Source organism: Molossus molossus, unplaced genomic scaffold, assembly GCF_014108415.1.
Source record: "Molossus molossus isolate mMolMol1 unplaced genomic scaffold, mMolMol1.p scaffold_m16_p_23, whole genome shotgun sequence".
NCBI lineage: Eukaryota > Metazoa > Chordata > Mammalia > Chiroptera > Molossidae > Molossus > Molossus molossus.
Window position 1 is genome coordinate 9,083,862 of NW_023425359.1, and position 26,587 is coordinate 9,110,448.

The 26,587-nt window shown below is 42.0% G+C and overlaps 1 pseudogene; it reads right to left on the reverse strand.

The window, feature by feature from the left end:
* Positions 1 to 218: 218 nt before the first annotated feature.
* LOC118640744 overlaps positions 219 to 26,587 on the reverse strand; it is a 44,804-nt pseudogene continuing 18,435 nt past the window's right edge.

Genomic DNA, 26,587 nt, shown 5'->3' on the forward strand with positions numbered 1-26,587 from the left:
AATTTTATCATTTTTTCCCTCAAAACAAAATTTTAAACTTCAGAAAAGAAGCAGTGAAGAGAGTACATTTGAGGTATTTTCAAAATCCACTTATGTAGAACGTCAGCCTTTGCTGTCATCGGGCGAACAGGGTTCGCTAAGTCTTCCTGTGCTTGATTTATTTCTTGATTTCGTGCTCAGCACGGAGAGTTTATAAAAACTCCCAAACGTGAGAGAAACTACTTCTTACGGACAGCGCCGTATTTGGGGCCCGTCTGTGTGTCGAAGATCTCAGGGCAGAGTGTGGGCTCAGGTTCTGCATCCAGTTCTGGCCCGAACAGGGACCGAGAACCTAAAACACAGCTCTGCATACGATGCAAAATGTTGTTGACTTTGGGCCCTCGCTCAGTCTTCATGACAGAGACAGGCACTTTCAAGACACAGGTTCCATTGCTGTCCTTTGCACACTGTGGTTTGGGGGAGAAATGTGCTCCCCCAGCCAGGCACTGTGTCTGAAATGTTTCCATCCTGCCTTCTGCTTTCTGATGAAACTCTAGGTATTCTTCAAGGCCCAGCTCAAATGTCACCTCTTTTGTGAAGTTTTGCCTCCTCTGGTGCTCCCCATGCGCCACTGGAAAGGGTAAGAGGCTTCTCTGTGGTCCACCGTCACTTGGCTCTGATCTCTACCATGACATCGACCTCAGTGTCCTCTACAGGGAAGCAGCTTGTGCGGTGTCTGTGAGCTCAGGCTGGGAACTGAACACACTGAGGCTCGAACCCTGTTCCATCAGTTATGTGTGGAGCAGACTTGGGCACATTCACCTCACTGAGTCTCGGTACCGTGATCTGAAAACCCAGCACAATTATACTACCAAGTGGGTAGGATTAGGTGAGGACCGAATGAGACGATGAACTAAAATCAGTCGGCAGAGTGTGTGTCACATGGCACGTTCTCCCTACATGTCGGTTAGCATTGTTACCATGACTAGCACAAGTCATCTATGTGTCTTCTTTCCCCACTGGGTTCTGAGAGTCATCAGTGAATCCTTCACAGAGCCTGGCTTAGCCCCGGCCACCACAGGTTCTCAGTGCTTGAAAACAAACGTATGTGATTGTTCTCAGTGTCGATTAGATCGCGTATGCGATTTGCAAAGAACTATGTTTTCATAGAGTTTATACTACCTTAGAGACCAGACCACTATTATTTTTTTTAGTCCTCACCCAGGAATACTTTTCCATTGATTTTTTTTTTTTTTTTAAAGGAGAGAGGGAGGGAGGAAGAGAGAGAAACATCAATGTGAGAGACACATCAATTGGAGCAAGACAGAGAAAGAGATAGAGAAAAAGAGAAACATCGATGTGAGAGAGACACATTGATTGGTTGCCTCCCAAATGACCCCAACTGGGGCCAGGGATAGAACCCACAACTCTCTGGTCTACCAGCCCATATTCTAATGTTATAACCGCAGAGCCAAACTGGCCAGAGCAAGACCACTCTTTTTTTTTTTTTTTATGCCCTTGTTTGCCTTGTAATGGCTCACCCTCTGCTTTTGTTCCAGTGTTATTATTAATAGCACCCTCTTTCACTCTGAAGAGCACTGTGGTTTGGACAATACATTTTATGGTCATCCTAGTTTTTCAAGGATTCTCATCAGCTTTATTCCCAGAAATTACATTACTCATTCCTCAAGGCAAAACCACATTCGACACTATGGCGGGCTGTCAGTCAGTGGTGGCATGGAGTTGAACTCTTTCATACACAGAACATGTTCAGTTCATCACTGATAAAGATTAAACGGGTGGAAATTGGGTCATTATTCTTTTATTTTCTTGAAATAAAATAGGGAAGAATATTGGATATGAGTTTAAGAGGATAGAAAAATTCAACCAAGAAACGTTCTGCCATTTAGAATGATAGATGGACTAACCCAATGTGGGTAGAACATTGGATAATTTATTAGTAAATCCAAAACAAGATTTAACAGCAAGACTGAAGGGAAACAACCCACATTAGGGTTACATAAGCTTTTTGGCCTTATACCTACTTGTAAATAATATTTTCAGGAAATCCTACAGTGAAATTTAAAAAAAAAACTTAGTTCAGAGTCTTTTTCTTCTTACTCCTCCTCCTGCTTGCCTCCCCTCTGCCTCCTCCTTCACCTAATAGTAGGCAGTGTGGTTCACTGATCTAGCTCTTAGCAAAATGATAAAGTAGATGTTTCTTTATTAACTTTCAGCCTGTTTTTTGTAACTTTTTTGGCTTCCCTGGTACTGTATCCCTATCCCTGCCCATTTACCCTCTTTTCTTGTGCCTCTACCCCCTGCACACCTGTACACCAGCCTTGGTAACCCAGGGCTCTTTGGGTAAATCTTCAAATATCCCATCTGTATTTTTCTTTCCAACTCATATTCCAAATTATGGAATAGATGCTACTCCCCATTACGGAAATTTCGGGCACCAGAAGACCCACTGGGAAGGCAGTATGGGGGTGAGGGGGGTCTTAGAACATGTCTGGAGGCAATATATTGAATGCATGGAAAACATGGGCTTTGAGTAAGGCCAAGTTGGGTCTGAATTCACTGTGGCTTTGGGTGTTCATTCCTATAAAAAGGATGAGATCTCACTCTAAGCTGCTTGCAAAATTAAATAAGACAGGTTTTGCAAAACACCTAATAATGTGCCCAGGTCACAGATGAGCATGAAGATTATGAGTTAGATCTTTGGGGGAGCTAGAGGGCCTGACCTTTGCCCACAGGGGAAGAACTTGACTCTCTGGCTTCTGGGGAACAGAGATAGCCGTGCTCTTCTCGAGACTGACTGAGGCTTAATGCATGTAACAGACTTGCTCCAGTATCTGGAATACTCTAAGTCCTAAGCAAGGTGTGGCTACTATAATGTAGTAGTCTCCCCCTCCCCCATCCGTGGCTTTGCTTTACTCAGTTTTAATTATCTAAGGTCAACTAGTCTGAAAATACTAAATGGAAAATTCCAGAAATAAACAAATCATAAGTTCTACATTGTGTGTCGTTCTGAGTCATGTGATGAAATCTCAAACCATCTCACTCTGTCGGCCTGGAATGTGAACCATCCCTTTGTCCAGCAGACCCACACGGTACATACAGTACAATGAGGTATTTTGCGCGAGAGATTATTTTTACTAACTTTTACTATAGTGTCATAATTGTTCTTTTTTCTTATTAGTTGTTGTTCATCTCTTACTGTGCTTAATTTATAAATTAAACTTTATCATAGGTATGTATGTATAGGGGAAAACAATAGATAGAGAGGTTTTGGTACTATCTTTGGATAACAGTTATAATTAGGTCGTTCTACTGTGGTATGGACTCAGGGAATAACACATTGTTTTTGTTGTCATTATTCTTGCGATACTGGCATTCTGATTTCATTTGGGAGATGGAAATCCTCGTTGTTTAAACATAAGGTAGAATCCTGAATCGAATCCATCATTTTACATCATCATGTTTATTACATAGAGAAAACTTGGTCCATGTTTGAGTGACCTATTACATTTTTCCAGGGAGGAGGGAAACTAAGGAAATATGAACTATAGACTAATCACAACCTTCTCTGTTCCTTACTACTGCTTAGCCAAGGTCATTTGTGTGCAACCACCTGATGGAACAAGGTGGCTGAGTCTATTTTTAATGTCACCTCGGCTGTGGAAGGCAGCTTACAACACTGCAGGTACACCTCTGTTATGAAACAGGATTCCAGTTCAGCTGCCTCTGGTCACGTAGCTGTCCCCACACTGATGCTCTGATACAGAAGCAAACATTTGGTTATCTCCTGGTGTGTACTTGGGGGAGGGAAAAGAAGAAAAATACCTGACCTTTTGGTATTCCCTTTCTGCATCCTGCACGTTGGCCGGTGCACAAGTAAATAAAGACTGGACACGAGCCTGCTCTGCCTTTCTCATTCGCGAACGAAAATCCAGCCATCGGCAGATACGAAACCAGAAACAATGAGTTACTACTCTACGGAGGCACATCACCCGCTTCAGATGATGTTTTTCCAAAGAGCTACACCTGAATGTGACTCGCCCGGATTCCAGTAATCCTTTTTTTATGATGATGGTTACGATCCTTTCGGAAAAAGCCAGGAATGAGAGCGCTGTCTCTGGTGTGCAGCAAAACCCAGGAGCCGGAGCGTGCGGAGGGCACAGGGCCAAAGGAGACTCCTGAGCCACAGGCTGGATATTTCAGATGCCACACACTGTGTGCATTTTTACGTACATCAAGAACTAGGGAAAAGTTGCACGGCTGAGCTATTGCGCCGTCATAAGGACACAAACAACAAAAGAAACTGCTAAGATGACGAGGTGTGAATGCTGCGAACTGCTGAGCAGAACGAGCACCATCTCGTCCAGTGCAATGTGTGCAGAACAACCCTCCGAAGCGAAACGAGTGATTCCTCCGCCACTGCCGCCCCGTCCCCCGTGGCTTCGCTCAGAGCTCGCTCTTGAGTGTTGCTGTTACCTGGTTAGTGTTTGTTTGTCCTGTGGACTGGGAGCTGGCTGATGGAGGGCAGGACCATATCTTAGTCTTTTTTTTTTTTTTTAATTTTATTTCCAGTGGCTGACGTATTGTAAACACGAAAGAAGTATCTGTTAAATATATATAAATCAAAATTCTGACCAAATAAAACTCAAGTTCTAAGCTGATGGCCAATTTGTGAGCATTATCTGTGACTTTGTTATATTTCACCAATTACAGATCCTTACTTTCAAATCCACAGGCGCTACCTAAGTCATCCTTTTTGTATGCACCAACTCTATGCCAGCTACTGAGAGGGTTTACGCAGGTGGAAAAAATCTTTTCTTCTCCTGTAGTGAGATTATTGAGTCTTTGTAACGAACCACAGTCTATATATTCAGAAGCTGCCCTAGTAAATATTTGGGGGTTTATTTGATCGTTCTGGCTGTCATTTAAAACAGAAAATCAGTTAAACACCATAGCAGTTAATATTGACTAAACAGCTCCAAACCTCAATTGGCCAATGTGCAAATCATATGGAGACAATCTAAATTTTACTGCCATCAACAAACAACAGGAACATGCGAGAATTAGGAACGCATATCAGTTTTCACAGCGCAGTTTGGTAATTATGAAAGTACACTTTCTTGGTGTCATTAAAGGGGCTTTCTGGTGGCCAAAGTATTGTTCTGGTGTGTAGGAGAGTCTAAAGACTCCACTAACCTGGCTGCCTTTGATCTTAGTGCGTTTCTGAAGTTGTGACATTTTGCATGCTACACTGATAATCTGGGAAAATGTACAATCACTATAAAAGGAAATTTTTCTGTGAGTCCAAGAATAGTGGTTTATAGCAAAACCACCTGACAGAAACATGTGGGTGCACATCACCCTTCTGGAGACCAAAGGTATTTTTACAACTTGGGGTTATTTTCTTCCCTTTGCACAAATCCATATGGTGCCTATTCAGACATCAGTCGTCAGAGTGCTGTCTCATTCAACCCCAAGAATAGAGTTCACGATTTTTGCTCCAAATTTGCATGGAAAGAACTTTTTTTATTAGGAGTTAGTTGTTTTATCTTCCACAGTTCAATGACTCAAGGTCAATGGCATGTAAACTCAAGGGGAGTCGGATGGCAAACATAAACGAAGTAGGCATGGAATATGGCTTTTCTGCCTTGGTCACGCCCGGCTTGATCTGGATCCTGGCTCCCTGCTACTTTCTTTCCTGGAGTCAAACGTCTGCGTGACTCTGCAAGAGACAATACTAATCCCACAACAACAGTCCATCTGTCACTGACCCTCACTGTTGTATGGGAGCACCATGGATAAGGACTGCTGCACCTCATTCATTCATTCATTCATTCACTCAATGGAGAGGGAGGGAAGGAGGTGCCTACTATTTGCTGGGGAGTCTGTCCCAAATAGATGTCTGGTTGTATGCATGTCTGGTTCCAGAAATAAAGGGTGAGTGTATGCAGAGGAGCACGGAACCAACATGACCTGGCTAATGAATAGCAGGGTGTTTCCCCCAGAGAGTGACCTTCCTAAAGGGGAAAGTTCTGGGTAAACTCTAACACAAACCCCTTCTTTCCCTGAATCCTGTCCAGAGACTGCATTTGTTGGTTAAAGCAACAAATTTTCAGCATGACCCAATAATCTAATCCGATTGGGGCATTTGGACTAGTGAAGGTACTAGGGTTGGAGATGGGAGAAAACTGGACTGTGTAAATCACAAAGAAGATCTACTGTTGGTCCAAACAGAGGGAAGGAAGAGTCATTGCTATTACTTCAATAAGACAAATGCACCGTAGCACTTGGGAACCTGGGAAGGAGCATCAGTGGTTACTTTCTATTCCTCCTTCTTTAGTCCATTTTCCATCCATTCATCACTTGAGCTGAAGTTATTGCTGGACTTCCATGTTGTTTGAGACTATTTCAATGGGCCTCAGCCCCCAGGAGTTCAGACTTTGGAGTTCAAATAGCAGTACAAAGAGCAGGAGAAAAAATTCTTTCAAATTAAACAACAGCAGCAGCAAAAAACTCAACTGGATTTATACAGAATCCTTCTAGTGTCTGTCCCCAAAGCAAAATGACTTCTCCCCAACTTTGGCACATAACCTGTAGGCTGTACCTTGGACCTTGACGAAATTTGTCTTACAACACTTCATGTACTGTTGACTCAGTAATGGTGGAGGGTCACTGGGGAGCACGGTGTAGTAGAGAGAGGAACAGACAGAGAACTAGGAAACCTGGGTCCTAGGTCTAGTTCAACAGCTAGCTTGCAGTCTCTAAAACTCGCTGAGTTGGAAGGCGTTAGATATATAGCAGGTGTCATGGGGTGGAGAAAACAGAAAGGAAATTATGGAAAGTAGCGCACTGTGTGGTTTGCCCAGGACTTACTAGAGCATTGAGGGTTCTTCATTGGAAATAACATCTCACTCCTCCAGTACCAATGACACCTCATGTGTCTGCATCCTGACCAACTCTGCAAGTTTCTATCTTGTATTATTATCATTGTTGACTTGCATGTCTGGTCTCCCCTAGCAGCTATAAGACTCTTGAAAATATGGTCCATCTTTTGATATTCTGCCATTTCCTAGCTCTAGCTCCATAAATATTTGTCAAATGGATCAATGTTTCTATTAAGACTGTTTAGCTCTTCTTCTACATAATTATTATTTTCATTTAAAAAATAAAGTGAAGATCCAAACACTTTCATTTATTTATCCCAGTTGACAAAATTAGATGTGAACTCCCAATTCCAAAGCATACGCAATAATGAACTGTTCTTTTATCAGACGTTCACAGATACTCATTCTGAAGACCTTTGCTTTTTTGCCCAATACACTCGTATCAAAAGCCTGGAAAAAAATAGTGATAGTGGTATTTTTGTGCTTGGATTGAAAGCGTTATCTCATGTAATTCTTAAAACAATACCGTGCCATTTAGATGAAGATTATTGATGCTAAGTAATAGTCCTCCACAGAGGGGAGTGGAGATGGGTTTATCCGACTCCAAAGTTCATGCTCAAATGTAGTGCACACCCCTTGTGTGTCTGATTATTCAACCAACACAATTCCCCTGGGTTCTTATCTCTGTGAGTCTCTAATATGAAATCTAAATTAATGTTCTAGAGCTTTGTGGTAGTGAACAGGTAGGTAGTGAATTTCATTTGGCTTTCTTAAACCCTTGGTTTAATGCTTACTCAGTGACTTAATGGCTCTGTGAAGTTAGGACATTTAATGGCTCAATGAGCCTCTGTCCTTTGTTGGTAAAGTATGGACAATAGCACTTACTTTGAGAAGTTATTATAAAAAAAAGTCAACGACTTTGGCTCAGCGGTTAGAGCGTCGGCCTGCGGTCCGGAGAGACATGGGTTTGGTTCCTGCTAAGGGCATGTACCTGGGTTGCAGTTTGTCCCCGGCCCTGGTTGGGCCCTGTGGGAGGCAACCACTCGATGTGTCCCTTTCGCATCGGTGTTTCTCTCTCTCTCTCTTCCTCTCTCTCCTTCCCACTCTATCTGAACAAAAAATTTAAAAATGTCCTCAGGTGAGGATAAAAATAAATAAATAAATCATAAAAAAATTTAAAAGTCAACGAAATAGTGGATGTTCAGAGATCTAGAATGCGTGGTAAGTGCACAATACATCCTTCTTTGTCCTTCGCCCACCTCTCTCTTCCAGCACAAGCACGGCCTTCAAGAACAGTTTCCACAACCACAGGAGAATGAAGGACACACTGCAGGAGCCCTTAGCATCCTCTAATAAGGAGAACCTCTCTCCTCCTCGGCTCGGTCCCAAATAAAATACTTCACCTCCCTAGAAATTACCAGAGCCCACCAGTGCCCCAGCAATCCCGTTAGCTGTTCGCTGTTCATCCTTCCACTGAGTTGAGTAGGGAAGCGGTTGCTCATTTTACTCTTAACAGGATTCTTTCTGAGGTTTTCTTCTGGGTATTCAGTGGCCAAGACTTTAACAGTATGACACAGCATTAATGTTCTCCCTGAGCCCATCCTGCGAAGACACTAATGTAGAATAAAATCAGAAGCATTCTTTCTCATTTTCTTGCTTAATTTATTTTTCAAATGGAGCCTTTGGTTCTGTAATAATAATGACTCTACAGAGGCACCCATTCATTTATTCATTCATTTGCCAAACATTAAGCATCTTGTACGAGAAACATAATGATGAGAACAGTCGTGGTCCCCTGTCTCACAGCACAGCGCAGGGGAGAAGAACAGGGAAAGAGAATTCTAATGCAGCAGGAAGCTAGAATTAGGAACCCCATGAAGACAGGTCGCCTTTCTGAAGCACCATCCAGACCCGATCATCAACTCTGGCCCTTAGCCATCCAATCCATTCATCTAACAAGTAATTACTGATGTTAGAAACCATCCCAGTTACAAACACAACAATATGCAGCATACATTATGCCCCTAAGAATTTTTCCCTCCTAATTCAGCAAGGTGTCTCAAACCCTCACATATTCAAGTTGAGGAAAGAGAAGAACTTTTCCTCATCTCTCTGTGTTGACCATGCCAAGCCTCGGTGTTAGCTGGGAACATCAACATCCAGCTCCACGTCTGATGGATGACTCCCCTCAACTGAATTCCGTTCAGCACACACATACCCACACCCACCAACAAAGCTTCCTCGGCGCACAAGGTGGGCAACTCCATTTGTGGCAACTTCAGGTGACAGAAAGGTCACTATCTAATAAGCCAAATTTACCACCCTATAGAGTGGGCTTTTATTTATTTTTTTAACTTTTCTGCTCTCCATGGACCCTTTTGGGTCTGATGAAGTCTAAGATCCCATTCTCAGAAAAAAATGTTTCTAAATTCAGACATATAAACATTAATAGGAAACTATATATAATATGTATATATATTACACACAAATATGTATATATATATCAATATATTTAAAAACAAAAGTGTAATGTAGGTTTATATGGTCTTCTTTATAACATACTAAAAATGAGATCTAGAAGCAGGTATAGTAAGTACCATAATTTTGAAGTAGTGATCCATGTAAGTGATATTTGGAGACATCTGTACCAACTGTAATGTGATATGAAAATAGCTCTGATTTCTATTGGTGACAAAGCCACACTGCTGCTAATACTACGGTGGTTTGTCGCTCACATTCGTAATTAAAGGGAATGTGACATTTCAGTTACAAAGTCGTCAAAGTAAAGATGCAATTTTCCCCCCATCTAAATGGACAGATTCCACTGAATTCTCATAGACTCTCTCAAAATAAAAAAAAAAATTCCCGTTATAGAGATTTTTTAAAAATCTGCCTTTTGCAGCTACACAGAGCAGTGATTTTTCAACCTTTTTCATCTCATGATACATAAACTAATAACTAAAATCCTGCGGCCCACCTAAAAATATATTACCATTTTTGCTGATCTCACAAGAAAAAATAGGTATAATTTTGATTCATTCATACCAGACAGCTACTGTTGATTGTTGTCCTTTTTCTATTGGACAATTTAAGGGAAAAGAGGTCAGTGCCCCTGATTGAACAGTCAGGTACTGCGTGTTTTAAAAATTCTTGTAGCGCCCTGGCCGGTTTGGCTCAGCGGTTAGAGCATTGGCCTGCGGTCCAGAGAGACCAGGGTTCGGTCCCCGCTAAGGGCACATACCTCAGTTGCAGTTTGTCCCTGGCCCTGGTTATTCGTGAGGGTGCCAGCCACTCGATGTGTCCCTTTCACGTCGATGTTTCTCTCTCTCTCTCCCCCCCACTCTATCTGAACCAAAAATGAAAAAATGTCCTCGGGTGAGGATAAAAATAAATAAAAATAATAATAAATCTTTTTGCGGCTCACCTGTCAAAAATTGCTGCCATAGAGCAAATCAGTCTTCTTCAGTCTCCTGCTTCTCCTAAATTAAGTCTTCTGATCGATCGACCCCCAAATAGCACTGACTCTGCAGTAACCCACCGCCCCTCTCTGCATGAGCTAGTGTGTGCTCATTCCCAACCCGAAGCCCTGAGCCCAGAAAGTTAGCGCACATTCCAGCACATTCTGACCAGCCCATGTGACCCAGAGAACGAAGACTTGAAGGAACGCCTTGGCATCCTGTAATAATACAGTTTCCTCTCACGCGGGGCGGGGGTGGGGATGTCAAAATGGTTGACAGTATTTTAAAGTCAAAGAAGGAACTCTTTTTTAAAAAAGAGAATTAATTTGGTTTTGTCATTGACAGTTGCGGTTTCTTTCAGAAGCGATGATCGTTTTGCTGAGTCAGTGTGGTGAGAGCTGGTCTCCTTGCCAATTTGGTGACATCAGCAGGAAAGCATCCAGTCTTTCACCATTGAGTCGGATGTTAGCTTTAGTAATTTTATACATTTCTAAAAATGTAGGTGTGGAAAATGTGCTCTATTTCTACTCTTATAAGGTTTTTTATCATGAAGAGGTATTGAATTTGGGCAGAAATATTCCTTTTCTGGTTCAATTAACACGATGTGGTTTTTCTCCTTTAGTCTGTTAATATGGTGGATTATATTGATTTTCAAGTATCTAACCTTGCATTTCCGGAATAAATCTTACTTGGTTATGGTGTATAAAAAAATAAAAAATAAACAGGGGTGTGTTCCACAAGGGATCAGTAACACAGGCTAAAAGAAAAATATTTCTCCAGGACAAATGACTGCGTTTCTCATCTGTTTAACTTAGCAAAACAGGTGAATTTCACAGGTGAAGCTCAGGTCTCCGATCCCAGCTCTACATTAGCTACATCTAAATGAGATGTAGTTGGCTCTCAATAGCGGTACTGTTCTGTGCTGGGACACATTTTTAAAAGTGAAAAAGAAAAGAGTTCTCTCTCCCAAAGAGAACTAAAATGTAGTGAACAATATAAACATATTACAAAAATAATTATACAAAGGAGACTAGAATTGTGCTCCACTGGAGGGGGGAGTACTGGAATGATGTAAAGAAAGGATTTGCTGCCCTGGCTGGTTTGGCTCAGCGGTTAGAGCGTCAGCCTGCAGTCCAGAGAGACCCGGGTTCGGTTCCCACTAAGGGCATGTACTTCGGTTGCAGTTTGCCCCGGGCCCTGGTTGGGTCGTGCAGGTGGCAACCACTTGACGTGTCCCTTTCGCGTCAATGTTTCTCTCTCTCTCTCTCTCTCTCTCTCTCTCTCTCTCTCTCCCCCCTCCCTCCCACTCTGTCTGAACAAAAACAACAACACAAAAGAAAGGATTTGCACTATTACAGTGATTTATATTGTCAGATGGTTCTGTCAACAGGCAAAAATAATATCCTAGGTTTTCAGAGCGTCCTGTGATACAGTACTCAGCAAACACCATTAGATGACTAGGTTATTCTTGGTCTTTCCCGCTAGTTTTGAGCTTTTCACGGTTTTTCCCTACAACCTTGCACAGTGTCCTCTCAATGCATATTATGAACGAGTGACTGAGGGCGCAACACACTATGAAAATGTGGTTTGACACCTAGTTCTGCAACTTGCTTGGCCGTGTGATATTTTGAAAGCTCTTAATCTCTCTAAACCTTTAGCATGTCTAAAGTGGGAATAATAATAATAATAAGGTTTTTGTAAAATTAGGTGATACCCATACAATGTTTAGCAAATCGTCGTCCTTCAAGTACCGTCAGCTATTGTCACAGAAGAAGCACGTAGAGCGGGTGTTTCGGGCTGGAATGAAATTCAATGAGCCACGTCCGCCTGCTCATCGTAGAGATCTGAGGCTTTTCCCTAAGGTTGCTCTTCAAGTGTGAAAAACAAGAGCAGGTGCAAACCCAGATCTGTGAGCTTCTTAGGTCAATAAGTTTTCATAATAACCAGATAACCTTCTTCTAGGGCAAAAAAAGTCTGCTTCCTCTGAAGTTTACATTCTCTGGGTTTGCAGAAGTGAGATATCAAGTATTATTTTCCATATTATTTGGCAGTTGGAAGTCTTGCTTATGTACGTCTGAAGTTACACATTCCTGCATTGCTGCAAATATTGCATAAGGAAGAGTGAAGGGGAGGATGTCGTACAGGCCAGGCGGGGTGGCCCCGAGGCCGGAGCACATCCTTAGCAGTGTTCAGTCCACACAGGTCTGTTTTTCTCTCAAGCAGGCTTCAGGGTGAACATTTTCCACCTGTTTATACTCTACCAAATGAGATATTCCTATGGATGTGAACCTAAACAAGCAATAACCAATCAAGATTATTTTCATGCATGTAATTTCAATCGCTTAGAGACAAGTCAGTGCTATACAAAGATGTTTGTTGCTTTTATTTTTGCATATGTGGGTAAATGGATTATATAGGAATTAAAAACAACTATGTATGTGAAAATATAACATAAAGAACCATACTGGCAATGATAACTGTGCTATATTACTATTATTGCTGCTGCTGTTGTTATATTATACAAAGAAGTTCAATAGATATCTGTTCAATGCACGCTTGTATGAATCAATTGCTATCAAATGTTATGATTATAACCAATTCTCTCAAACAGTAAAACTTGCAGAAGATAACGCCCAGGGCTGTGGCAAGGATTAAATTAGATAATATGCAGACGTGTGTCAGATTATACTAGACACACGTTAAGGATTCAACAAATGTAAAATGAGTCTTATTATTTAAACTAATTAATAAGGGAAAATGAAAGACTGCTTGAAAATGTGATGAAATTTAGATTCCCAGTAAAAGCACAGGGCAGGGAATCTCATTATAGGGCTGCTTGACTTGTATTAACTATAAGGATAATATCACACATCCATCAACTTTCCCCAAACGCTGCTACTATAATTAGAAAATGTAATGCTTTATCCAGGGTGCGTGATATAATTGCATCAAAGCAGAGCGAGGTGGCTAGTTTCCATCGATGATAAGATTAGCTTTTCCCAGCCTTTGGGGTCACAGCTGTATGGCCAGGTTGAATAATATTTTTAATGCAGACGATGTTTGCACTAGACAAAGTCAACTTAGCATTTCACACGAGCTAGTCAAGTGCTCCCCTGCTGAATGCATTCTCTTTTTTCCCTCTCCCACTAAATAAATTATAGGAGAAAATGATTTTAGCTCAGACTGTTACTAATCCACAACATGAAAGTCCTGCTTGGGAATATTTGTATTCTTGGCGTCACGTTCTTCAAGGACTCTCCTTCGAGAGAACTTTTCCATAAGTCATATATTTCCTTTGTTTCTAATTCCCTTGCATTCATAATTCAGAAATGTTTTCTTAGTGTAACATACCCTCAAGTGTGTCTTCTTACGAGGGTTATTGTATCAGCCAGAATACTATGATCTTACTTATGGTGTTCTGCTCTCAACAGGCTAAGGCCTTCAAAGAGACTTCCCCGTCAGCCAGATTTCTTTATTGGAAAGTATCCTCGAAAGGGGGGTGGAGCCTAGAGTTAATCTGACTGAAAGGAGCTGGAAGAGCTACCTTAAAAACTGAGCAACAGTAGTGGGATTCTTGATCTTAGACTTTGGGTGATAAATCTTACCATGCCCCGCCTCAGCCTCTAGGATCTACTTGTCCCTCTCCCATTAGCTCATACCTTCCTACTGCAGCACTGGGCCTGGCTCCAGAGGGCCCCGGGATGGAGCCGAGCTGTCCCAACCCCAGGACTCGACGCGGGGCCAGACAGTAAACCGAGGACAGCAGAGGCTAATCTGCTGGATACCAGAGGACACACAACAACCTCCCTTTTCTCCCAGACACCAAGAAATCTCTACTTTGTCCTTGAAACAACCGTTTGCTCAGATTCAAGGACACCACACGCCCTAGCAGGGTACAGCGGCACCAGATGAAGTGGCGACCAGGGTCCTAGGCCTCATCGCGCTCACAGGCTCCCGAGCCCTCGGTGGGCAGCAGGGTCCTTCCAGGAAACACAGCTCCAAAGCCCCAGGCCCAGTCTTTCTTGACACAGCTGTCACGACACCCCCTGCCATGTGCCTACCCCCAGACCAATGTCCCTTCTGTCTTTTCCTCCCGTAGCTTTTCACCCAGAATGCGTTTACTCTGGGCCTCCCCCACGTTGTTGTCAAAGCCCCTCTCGGGGCTTTCTCCGAGGGCCCCCACATTTAGTGGTGAGTTGTGTGGCATTTGAATCAAAGGTGGCAAAGAGACAGGGCGTCCTGTTGGTAAAACTGCCAACCTAGCTGAGCCAGGGTTAATCATGCCGAGATGATCAGGTCCAGTCACAGGCAGCCCACTCCGAGTGGCTTTCCTTCTTCTATGCACCTGTATAGCATGACTTTACAATACGACTGATCTACGAAGGTGACAGCAGTGCAAGGAAACACCTTATTAGTCACACGTTTAAAAAAGGTCGGACTGGGGTTCTCATGGACAAGATTTGACCATCTCTGAACCTCTAGGAGATAGATGCATGATTCTTATTTTGTAGCACAGGTGTAAGATTCTGGATCCCACTAAGAGAAGCTATCCCAGCTCTCCCGCTATGCCTCTGGAGGTACTGTTGATTGTCAGTGTGCAAAATGTATCCTCGTGGCCCCGAACTCACATTTGAGACGTGCTGAAAATCAAGACGAGGTCCATTGACAAGGCAGCTCATAACATTTTCCCTGGAGAACTACTCAAGAAACCCCGTTCTTTCTTTTCCTCTTTTCTCTGAATTCTGCTTCCCTTTCTCCCACCCAACTCCTGACAGAGTAACGATAAAGACTGTTTGAGTAGCCCTGGCAGGGTAGCTCAGTGGGTAAGAGTGTTGCCTCAGTGCAACCAACGTTGCGGGTTGATCCCTGGACAGGGCACATACGGGAATCAACCAACGAATGCATAAATGAGTGGAACAACAAATCGATGTTTCTCTCTCTCTCCATCGCCTCCTTTCCTCTCTCTCTAAAATAAATAAATCAATTAATTAAAAACAAATAAAGACTGCTTGAATAGCTTCAAAGTGTGAAGCTAATTAAAAGAAAGGGAAATTGAATTCTCTGTTAAATACGCTGATGACCTTATTTTGTCAGGCAAAACCATGCCTGGAGGCACAAATAAAAACAAACAGTTTTGAATGGTGTATCCCTTAATAAGACTCCAGACTCTTCTTTCAAAGGGAATAAGGTGTATAAAGTTAGGGAAACCTTTTTTAGCCATTCGGAGACTGGAGTCCGCCCTGTCAAGAGGCGGCATTACTTTTCAGAGTTTGCATACTGCCCTCTCCTGGACTAGATACATAGGAGTGTTAACAGCACATCAGTGAATTTGTTTTACCCCGCACCTGCATGAGACACATGCATGAGGATTTGTTTAAAATATTCCGAAAATCTCACCAAACATTTGTGTTTGGAGCTTATTTTAGGAAACACACTCGTATTCCTTTGGCTCCTGGATTTATATTTAAGGATGTCCATATACCACCTCACTCCACACCGGTGTCACTATGTACCCTCTTAGTCTCACGTGGCTCTGGGACTCTATTTTGCAAAGCAGCGTGCTCCACCCCTGCTGGGCCCTGTGGCTGAGCTAGCCAATCAAAGACATCCTCCCAACTAGAAGTGCTGGCCATAGGAAATATCTGCATGTAGATTCACAATTTGAGGACCATATTTTAGCCTGACATGTGATCAAAATTAATTCTATACATTATAGGTCAGCATATCCAATTACTAGGGAAAAACAAAAAAAAAGAACACGCCCAGGCCCGTTGGTTCGGTTGATTGAGCATCGTAGCATCCCCTGCACTGAAAGGTTGCTGGTTTGATTCCAGGTCAGGGCACATGCCTGGATTTCAGGCTCTATCCCCAGTAGGGGCCGTGCAGGAGGCAGCTGAGTGATGTTTCACTCTCACATTGATGTTTTTTTCTCTCTCTCCCTCTCCCTTCCTCTCTCTCTTAAAATTAATGAAAGAAACAAATCTTTAAAAACACAGCAACACAAAGAGAAATAAATTATAATCATACACTTTCCCCTCCAAAACAATACGTCTCATGTATTGGTTTTTCGTGTGACTTGTTTCAAGCTCAAGCCCAATACTTGGCACATTGATTTTTTTTTACTTTTCTTCTAATTACTTAAAGGTCCCTGACACTAAGAAAATGCCTGCCACCTGGCACGCTGGCTGTAGCCACACCTGCGTGCACACGGGGCGGTCTAATCTGTGTGTGCCTGCACCTCTGCGGTCTCCCAGTGTTTGTCCTTGACCCAGGCTGGCCAGTCCTCTCCATATCAACGAGAACCTGGCGCCCGGACTCACAGTCTAATTCCATTCCTTTGCTTTCAGAAGAAGAGGGCTGAGGAAGAGGTGTTTACTTTAAAGGGATTTAAAGGCATGTACCTTGTTCAAACTTTACCAAACTTATAACTTGAGGGTGTTTATAAAGCTCTGGCTGGCTGTACTAAGATCCACAGGGAAGGAACTTTTGATTTCCTCTCTCGGTGAAGAATTATAGCACAAAACAATGAGGAGTTCAAGCACTGTTTATATTTATCTTTAAAAATCCATCAGGTCTCTCAGTCCATACAAAGTCCACATATTCGGTCTCTCATTCACTCAATTGTTACCAGCATGCCCAACATTGCTTAAGAGTTTGCATGGAAAGAGGGAAATAGGTCTCAATTTATTCTGGATATTATATTTATAGAAAACTGAGAAATGTTTACAGTGATACAAAGCCACCCTTTTAACTACAAACAGGTCAAATAATTTGTATTTATTTAATAAGTAAATTATTTACCATCAAGTTCCTTGTGATGTAAAAAGAGAAAAATATTCATCTATAAAATCAAAATGCTCTTCTCCTAAATACAATATTTATTTGCCATATCTATTCTTTGACATGCTTTCAAGAACACCTTGTTAAATCATTCGAATCTGGGAAAGGGCAAAACATAGACCTTTTTCATGACTTCATGGTATAGCTAAGGGTGAATTTCCCTTCATGACAAAAGAACATGTCCATCCTATTAAAAACAGGGCGATGTAAATTCTCCACTGGGATATGGGAAACAAATACCTTTCTATAACTTTCTTATCTTTCCTGGTGAGGCTCATGTCTTGGGACGAGCAGTGCGCTGTGAACCAGGCAGGACTGAACAGGGGCTGGATTGTGAGTTATCAGTGGACGGGAGGGTATGATCCACTAATACTCCACAGACAGGAGTGCTATTCAGACTTAAAATAACATATTCGATAGTCCCTGCACCTGCTGCTCTGTCATGCTCTTGAAGAACTAGAGTTCCAATCTGTGTGAGTTCTTCACTGCAGAGAAAGCTCTTTTCATAGAAATTCAGAGCAGTTACACATCAGAACTTGAGGATCGCCCAAAGCAAGACGCATCTCGGCACTGAGCCTCCATGCGGTCCCCTCTGGCTTTTCCAAGGGAAAGACTGAACTCATTAAGCAATGCTAATTTTTCACAAGTAATCAACAGGGATGGGGGGGGGGGGGGATTTAACCATCTTCAAAATTCAAAATCAAGCATGGTAATATCTCAGGAAATTGATTTTAAAAAAATAAAACCCGTGTCTCAAAATATAAGGAATAAATGAAGGGAAAAGAAGAAATGGTCAGAAGTCATTCCATTTTAGCATCACAGAGAAATCAAACCAAAAATATTGACATTTCCTTGCAGGTACGTGTATGACAGGTTCCAGTTCACAACTTTTCAATGCAGTGCTAGTGAGGTCCTGGAGCTCACTCCGCCTGCCGGGTTCACGGCTGCATTTTCAACTCATAAGGCAACATAAAAATAAACCAGGTACACAAGAGTCCCTGACAATTACATTTAAAAAAAATCTCTCTCCTTTCCCTCCTCTTCTCCAACCACAGCACAGTGATCCAGTGACATGTCTCTCCTGCGCCTCCTGCACCTTGGCCATACCGTTAAAGATCGAACCCATGCCCAGGTCTACCCTGGTTCTCCTTCCTCTGAGGAGGATATTCACCTGGTAGGTAGGTGGGAAATGTCCACATCTGCTTTTTAACAATCACATGGTTTTCGACTTGCTATATGTCATAACTATAAAGGAGGTCACCAAGAGGTATAAGCAGACAGCGTGACAACGTGCAGGTATTGAGATTTAAGAGAAAAAAAAAAGCGCACGATCAAGTTCGACGGTCCTTGCTTTACACCCACGGATAATTCAATAGGTGAATAAACCTTGTGACCTCCAAATGCACGCAAACAGCTTTAATTCTCTAGGGTGACGCCGGCGACACATTCACTCGGCACTTTCTATTGGCACCGGCAATGCAACAATGTCAATTACTTGTGTCTGGTGAAGGTAGAAATCAGAAACAGTGCCTGCGTCAGATTCGTCGGGGCAAGCTCGTACCTGCAGTGACGTGACGGAAGCCTCCTCCGCGGGTCCCTTCTGCGGCTCTCCCTGTCCCTGTTTCTCCGGGCGCTCCCGTCCGCGGGTCCCCAGCAGGAGCGCAGACGCGCCGCGCGCGGAGTGTGAGCCCGGCGGCCCGGCAGCGCCTGCAGTGCAACGAGCCGCAGACTCAGCTCTGACTCCTCTCTCGGCGCTGCCTGGGATATTATCACAGTCTGGCCTTTCCATTGGCTCCGAACACCAAACAAATCACACCCGCCCCCCGCCCCCGCCCCCGTCTCACTCAGCGCTTGTTTCTCATCTAACCCACAAACATTGCAGCCACACACACTTCAGTCGCTTGCAATGTTTCCCTTTGCCTCCTTCCAGTCTGTGGATTTACAACCTTGTGGTCAGCTGTAACATTTTTTTTTTTAGCAGACTTCCAATCCAAAGCTTCTTGTTTATGTAGAGAAATTCTCCATCCCCTAAATCCGCAAAACCACTCATTCGCCTCAGATCTTCCTCCTTCTTTTGTTGATGAGTTTGCAATGTGAAGAATGTACAAAGCATGTGTGTGATACGTCCGCATTCTCTCTCTCTCTCTCTCTCTCTCTCTCTCTCTCTCTCTCTCTCTCTCTCTCCCCTCTCTCTCTCCCTATTGTTTTGAATAACTGAGGCCAGTGAAATTAAAAGTAAGCTGAGCCATATAACCTAAGTGAAAGCTCAACTAATAAAATCTTGAATGAATTCAGGGGCACACACTCATGGCCTGAGTTTGTTTTCCGCTCCAAGCAGCGCTTTGGTCATCATTATCCCTATTTTTGTTTATTGAATGCAGAGATCTCTCATGCAAATCAGACTCTTCAGCATCCAGAGAACACGGAGCAGCGACGCCGGCCCAAACCCCGTGCTGCGTGGGCTCCGGTTGCTGTATCAGGAGGCTCCAGGGATGCCTTCCAGCTTCCTCTTTTCATTATTTTTCGGTCTCCTCCTGGCGGATAGTCTAAAGACTGAGACTCTTTTTCTGTGGTTCACTAGCCAATGAAGACTGATAAAATACCCTGGATTAAAAAATTTAATCTGTGTATGTCAATAGAGGTAAACCTCTGGGCCCTCAGCAGAGAAAGAGTCCAGCAGAGATCTTCGATCCTACCAACCTGGCTGGGGAAATTGGGAATAAAATAAAGTGTCACTGTGTTTCTTAAAACAGATCCTTAAGTCTTTGCCCCCAAGTCCTGTTCGCGGGTGCCTATGGAAATTTTAATGACGGTTATTCCTGACCAGAAGCCAGTGCTTCTGAAAATCACTGAGTGCTACTTTGATTTTTGACTTGAAAAAAATTTCCCGAATATTATCTTTTGTGTATGCTATTTGGTATTTGATATTCTAGTTGCATCCTGACTCATCACCCATTTTGTTGCAAAATCACAGGGAAAAAATCATTAGTTTTTGAAATGAATGATCACCAAACACACTACCTGCTTGCTTTTCTTACTTGGGCACATTCCAGGAATTCTGAAATGAAACCTACTTTCAGAATGGGCCAGCCTGAAATTGACAAAAGAAACACAATACAAAACTACATTTGGCTGGTGGTGTCTGCCAACCACAATCCACTTCAAATGGCATATCATTATTTTAACAACTCCAATCCATTCCCTTTCTTTAGGTAGGCAGTTAAAAAAAATAATAACAGAGTTATAAATCCTTGAATGTGTAGAGTGCATTTCCTCTAAAGGTCTCAACAGTCTTAGAAAGAAAGAAAGGAGACATAGATTTTCCAGGTGGAGAAACAGTGTTGGAGAATGATAAAGTGACTTGCCTTAGGTTATGAAGGTAGATAGCAAACAGAGCTAGGAGTTGGGATGACTGTTTTCCTTCTTATCTTTTTGAGATTACCATTCTATACAAGCTATTCAACTAAAAAAAGTGGTGTTAATATAGCAGGTTCTGATTTCTTCTTCCCTTTGCACAGAGAGCTAACAGTTCATGAAATCATCTGACCAACTTGTTAAATATTTATTTTACATATTATTCCAGGACAGATTATGATATGTTCAGTTCAGTTGCCAATACTTGGTATTTTCTTAGAATTGCTTTTCTAGGGAAAAAAAAAGTGACTGATGAAAACAAGCAGGTGGTTATATTTTCTGCTTGTTATTTTGGGGGCTCATTATAGCTCTTTGTATCACTGGAGAGACGGTGCAAATAAAATCATGCGTAACTTAGAGCCACAGATAAATCTTAAACTTCATTTAAGGCAATAATTCTCTTTCCTTCAGTTAATGAAAAGCAAATCTGGATGATTAAGGAGTTACCCCTGATACCCAATCAGTAGTGTGATTAGGAGAAAATGAATCATTAGAATTTATTCTTCTACATATATCTTTTTGATCATTTTGCTACTGTTAAACATTTTTGCTGAAGATATGTCTCTAATGCTGCCGTTTAGTCAGCCCTTCACAACAAAGTAGACAGGGGTAGTGAGAAAAATATCCGCATTGCAGCATGTAAGGTAGTGGCCCGTCCTGCAAATCAATGGCAGAACAATCCATTCTTATTCTCCACACATTCAGCCACGTCAGAATTATCCAGTTTCGTTCAGTGTGGCTCTTTTTGACAGCAGAACATTTGTAAACAGGTGTTTATCCAGAGGAGCAGATAAGACCATGATTCTGCATGTTACAGTTTCTAAGAGAATTGGCAGTTTGTCTTGGAGAAGGGACCTGGAGTGAAGATAACACTTTTCAAATAATAAATGTGAAAGAGAAAGTATATTTACCACCCATATGTGCTTTAAATGTATTGTCATTTTCTTACTTGAATCTTTAGAAACCCTACGAAGACTATAGGGTACATTTTATCAGTGTAATTTTTAGATAAAGTTTGTGTATTAAAGTAACATGATTTAGTTATGTTTATGGACTAAAGGATGGAGAAAACTTGAAGTGAATTCCAAGCCCAGTGCTTGGAATTCCAAGGGAGAAGTTCAAGAGGTAGACAGAATCGGGGGTAAGGAAGGACTTCTCATAATTAGAGCATTTGAGCAATTGGCAAACTGACAATTTCCCTGTCACTGAAGTGGTCAAGGAAAAGGCTCATATTCATCTAAAGCAGTGGTTCTCAACCTTCCTAATGCCGCGATCCTGTAACACAGTTCCTCATGTTGTGGTGACCCCCAACCATAACATTATTTTCATTGCTACTTCATAACTGTAATTTTGCTAGGGGTCGCGACCCACAGGTTGAGAACCACTGATCTAAAGCGATTATTTAAGAATTGCTAAAATGTCACACTAGATGATCCAGGGTTTGATTTTATTACAGACCTTTGAAATAGTGTAGAAATTTGTAATTTAATTGAATAATTTTTATATGTTTATTAAGTAAAATATTTTTATGATCTAAGTATATTTCTGGACTAAAGATGATTATAGATGGTCTTTTAACCTTATTTTGACATATATATATTCTATGATGAATATGTATTATATGTAATAAGAAAAACCTTTTCAAAATATAAAAGAAGCCCTGGCCGGTTTGGCTCAGTGGTTAGAGCGTCGGCCTGCGGTCCTGAGAGACCCGGGTTCGGTTCCCGCTAAGGGCACGTACCTCGGTTGCAGTTTGTCCTCAGCCCTGGTCGGTTGTGCGGGTGGCAGCCACTCGATGTGTTCCTTTCACATCGATGTTTCTCTCTCTCTCTCTGTTCCTCTCTCTCCCTCCCACTCTACCTGAACAAAAAATGGAAAAATGTCCTCGGGTGAGGATTAAAATATATATATATACATATATATATAAAAGAAAAATTTTTGAAGTTTATAATTTTTTTTCTGCTATTCAAAGAGACAAGATTTCCATAAAACTAGTATGCTGAAGACAAATTTCATTTCTAGTGTTATCAGCATCACAGTCTTGATCTTTTCTATATCTGTTCATTTATTTTCTTTTCAAGATAGTCTGGAGGCCATTTTAAGGCTGCTATTCTTCTTCTGGTTATTTCCATATTTATCTTAGTAGCTTTCTTTTAATTTCAATTTCTTGATAACTCCATACATGGTTGTTTAGTTCTGTTATAGCTATAATCATTTTCCTGAGATTATCATAGCAGTTTAAATTCTAAATTATTAAAATGATTTTGATGCATTAAATTTTAAAATTTCAAGTTAAATACATATTCTTCCATCAGATAAAAAATATTTATCTTATAAAAAGCCAGAAATTCAGTTTATTAATGCTCTATGCTTACATCAAAATCTCCAAATAGTGTATTTATCATTCACTGATATATATGAATCTAGATTCTTACCATCCACAGATTTCTATTGTTTACATGTATGGAATAGCATTTATCCCTCTTGCATCCCAATATTCCTGCCCAAGCTGCATAACACTGATTTATAAGCGTTTTATAGCAAAAAAAATATAGCCCTTACTGTGTTGCAGAATAAACTCTTTGGGCACGAGAGTGCCATCTGTCACGGCTGTGTCATCCCCGTGGAGCAAAGAGCATAACCCACAGAGGAGCTGGGGAAATTAATAGGAAAGAGAATGACCACATATTCAACTCAAGCCTTATATTTTCCCTTAAGACCCAGGGATCAGGTGGCTTGGGTTTTTTGATTCATTAGTTCATGCTTATTAGATATCAGCAAGACCTCTGCACTGTACCCTTAGTTCTGAGATATGGATGGGAAGAGGTGAAGAGGGCAGAATCAGAGTGAAGGGAAGACAGGACCACCTTTGACCTGAACGTGTTTATGACATAGGATAGGCAGCACATACAGGAGATGGCTACAATAAGATTTAACAGTGACAGATATTGCTGAGATAATGGCCAGGGCAGTCCATTATGATGCTTGCTGTCCCCACAGCTATTTCCCTAACCTGCTAAAGAAGCAGACCTAGATAGTTGCATAGATGGGTGTACATACATCTGACTCATCTACCACCAAGGCACCAGATATCAAATTAGACAGGGCTCAAAGGCATCCAATCTGCCACCCATGCGCAGATAATGGTGGTTGGCTGTCAATAGATTTTCTCCTTTGAGTATCTTAAGCAAGGACTATCTATCTACCTTACAGTTGGCAGTTGATAACAATGGCATAAGCTTAAAGAGTCAGAAAATCAGAGAACAGAGCATATCCTAGTTACGGTTATGCTTAGAATGGTCACCTATGAAGTTCTAATGCAAGACAAGACGAGGTCCAGTTGGTCTTCTTTCTTAGCTTCCTTGTGATCTACTTATTTTTCTCTTGTTTCTCTGTGTATTCTTGCCCTAAATCTCCCGATGCTTGACTTAAATTGTATGAATTTCTCCTTCTTGGAAAAGAGACTGAATGAGAAGTGGAATATGAGACCAACTCCCGGAATATGAGAAGTTAGAAGCTTAACCTCAGGTTTTTGGATGATGGGCCGCATTGCCCTGTCATGTGCTGCATGGACTTCGATGTCAACACGGAGTTTGAATCCTGAATAAGTTACTCTTTGTGTATTTCTGCTTTTCTTCGTGGGTTTCAGGTTTTGTGGGTGTGTGTGTGTAAAATATGGTTAAAAATATCTACAATGTAGAATTCTAGAAGGATCAAATTAGATTTTGCTTCTGCTTCAGAGGGATTACCCAGTGCCTGGTCCAGAGAAAATACTTAATAAGGTACAGAATCCAAGCTCAGTGGAGCAGGCATTTAACGTGCTGTAGCGGGCAGAGCCTGCTGACGGTCACTAGGCATTACTGGAATGGGGAGGAAAGAGACTATGCTGTTCAAGATGAATTGAGGGGTCTTCTCTCTGGGATTGCTTTCAGCATCCACCATGTAGTCTACTGATTTGAATATTTATAGATAATCCCAAATGATTCAGAAGTAGGCCTTATGGAGAGAGACCAAGTTGGCTCTTTGATTTTAGTACAGATGAAGGCACTGTAATACGATGAGTCTCTTGAGCTTCTATATCCATTGCCTGCCTCTATGGCTGGTATATTACTCAGTATAGGTGAATTAAATGTTATTTTATAAATTAATTTATTAAAAAATTAAATGACTGATTAATTAGTTTGTTAATGGAAGGATGACTTCCTCATGGGCATTATAAATTGGCTTGGAATATAATTCTAAAGAAGGGCTTCCAAATTGTTTTGTCCAATAGAAGTACTGTTTAAATTAAGTAGTTAGTAGTGGATGATTGTACTGTACACAATATTTGTTTCCCTAACCTACAAGACCCATCCCTAAGAGAGGATTATATATGCCCTCCCTTCTGACGAGACTTGGCAATTTGGCTCCTCTGGCTAACAGAATATGTCCAAAGGTACGTGTCTACTTCCAAAACAAAGCTTATTATTCTCCAGGAGACAAACAAGGTCCTTGGGTCCCTGAATAATATGGCATGAAGCAGAGATCGACACGAGGGTGAGAGACAAACCTTAGTTGTCATAAGCCACTGAGACTTTCATGGTCATGTAGTGACTGTAACACAACATAACACAGCAGACTAATAAGCTCACTTTTCACAGATCAGATGCATTTTCACAGATAAGATCCAGCATGATTGTCAATAGACAGATGCCTATCTGTTTTACTTAGACTGGATATCGTTATGTAATGAAATTCTCATCGAACAACAACAAATGTTTCAGGTTTGGTGCCTAGTTCTCCTTCCCTGCTCAATCTTTCTGGATGTCAGTCTCATACGCACCCACGAATCACTTGGTGACTGTTGCTAAAGCTTACTTCCCAATATATGGCTACAGAGGACACACTACATGACAAGCATTGTGTTGACCCATGGAAGGAGTCCATGTTGACTGAACATCCAGACCTTTGGGTCCCCTGGATATTTCTAGCTTCACCCCTTTCTTGCTTCAGTCAGGTTCTCTAAACAGACTCATGCCCCCTAAGAAGGACAATAGCAGAGGAAGGTTCTAATTCTTAGCAGCCTTAATGACTTATCAGCCTTCTTTCAGAAGTCAGTTTCCACATCTGTAAGATGGAAATACTAATATTGACCACCCAACTTGGTGTAAGAATTAGCCACTAGAAGCAAAGTTTTGAGCGGTGGCATGCACAGTTATGTGTTTGTACCTCCATGGTTTTCCACCAGCAATTTTGTTTTGTTGTTGTTCTGAAGAAGTTTTCCAACTTGAAATCTCATGCCAACCCTCCTAGACTCAGCCCAGGCCACGTTCTCCTTCACGTGGGTCAGGCACTACCTCTTTTTCCCGAAACGCATTCCAGAAAGTCTCTGTCTTGTCCTTCTTGGTGAACATAGCCCCCGGCTTCCACTGAATTGCAAGCTCCCTGGAAAGCAGGGTGGCTACCGCAAAGGGTGGTAGATTAGCTACACAATTAGAACAGCATTCTGGAAACCTCTCTCCGACTCCGCCTTCTGCATGAACAGGACATTTGACTGGCACCACTGTTATCTGGCAGAGTTCTGGGGAATAGATGCACAAATCAACTTTCTTAAATGCACAAAGGCTGCCTGTGGCACGCTGTGAGGAATGCCCGCCTCTCGTGTGCTGTTTTATGGACAGATTGCCTGACTGCTGAGCAACATCGGCGGATTACGTGTCACCGTAGTTCCTAGAGAAGCAGGCAGAATAGAAATACTCAGGAGATCACTTTCACCAGCTATGCTTAGAAGTCATCAGAAGTCTTCATTTTTCATTTGTTTCTGTGAAGAGCAGCACTATACAATGTTATTATTTCCTGGACTCTGGTCCAGGTGATTTACAAAGTAGACCGGGTCACCGCTGTCCCGTCCAGAGCCAGAAGGAAAAGGAAGTGGTCCCTCCTGCTGCCTGCGTTCTCCCACACACATTCTTGCCGTCTGAAAGGACCCAAGGCGAGCGTCCCTGATATATT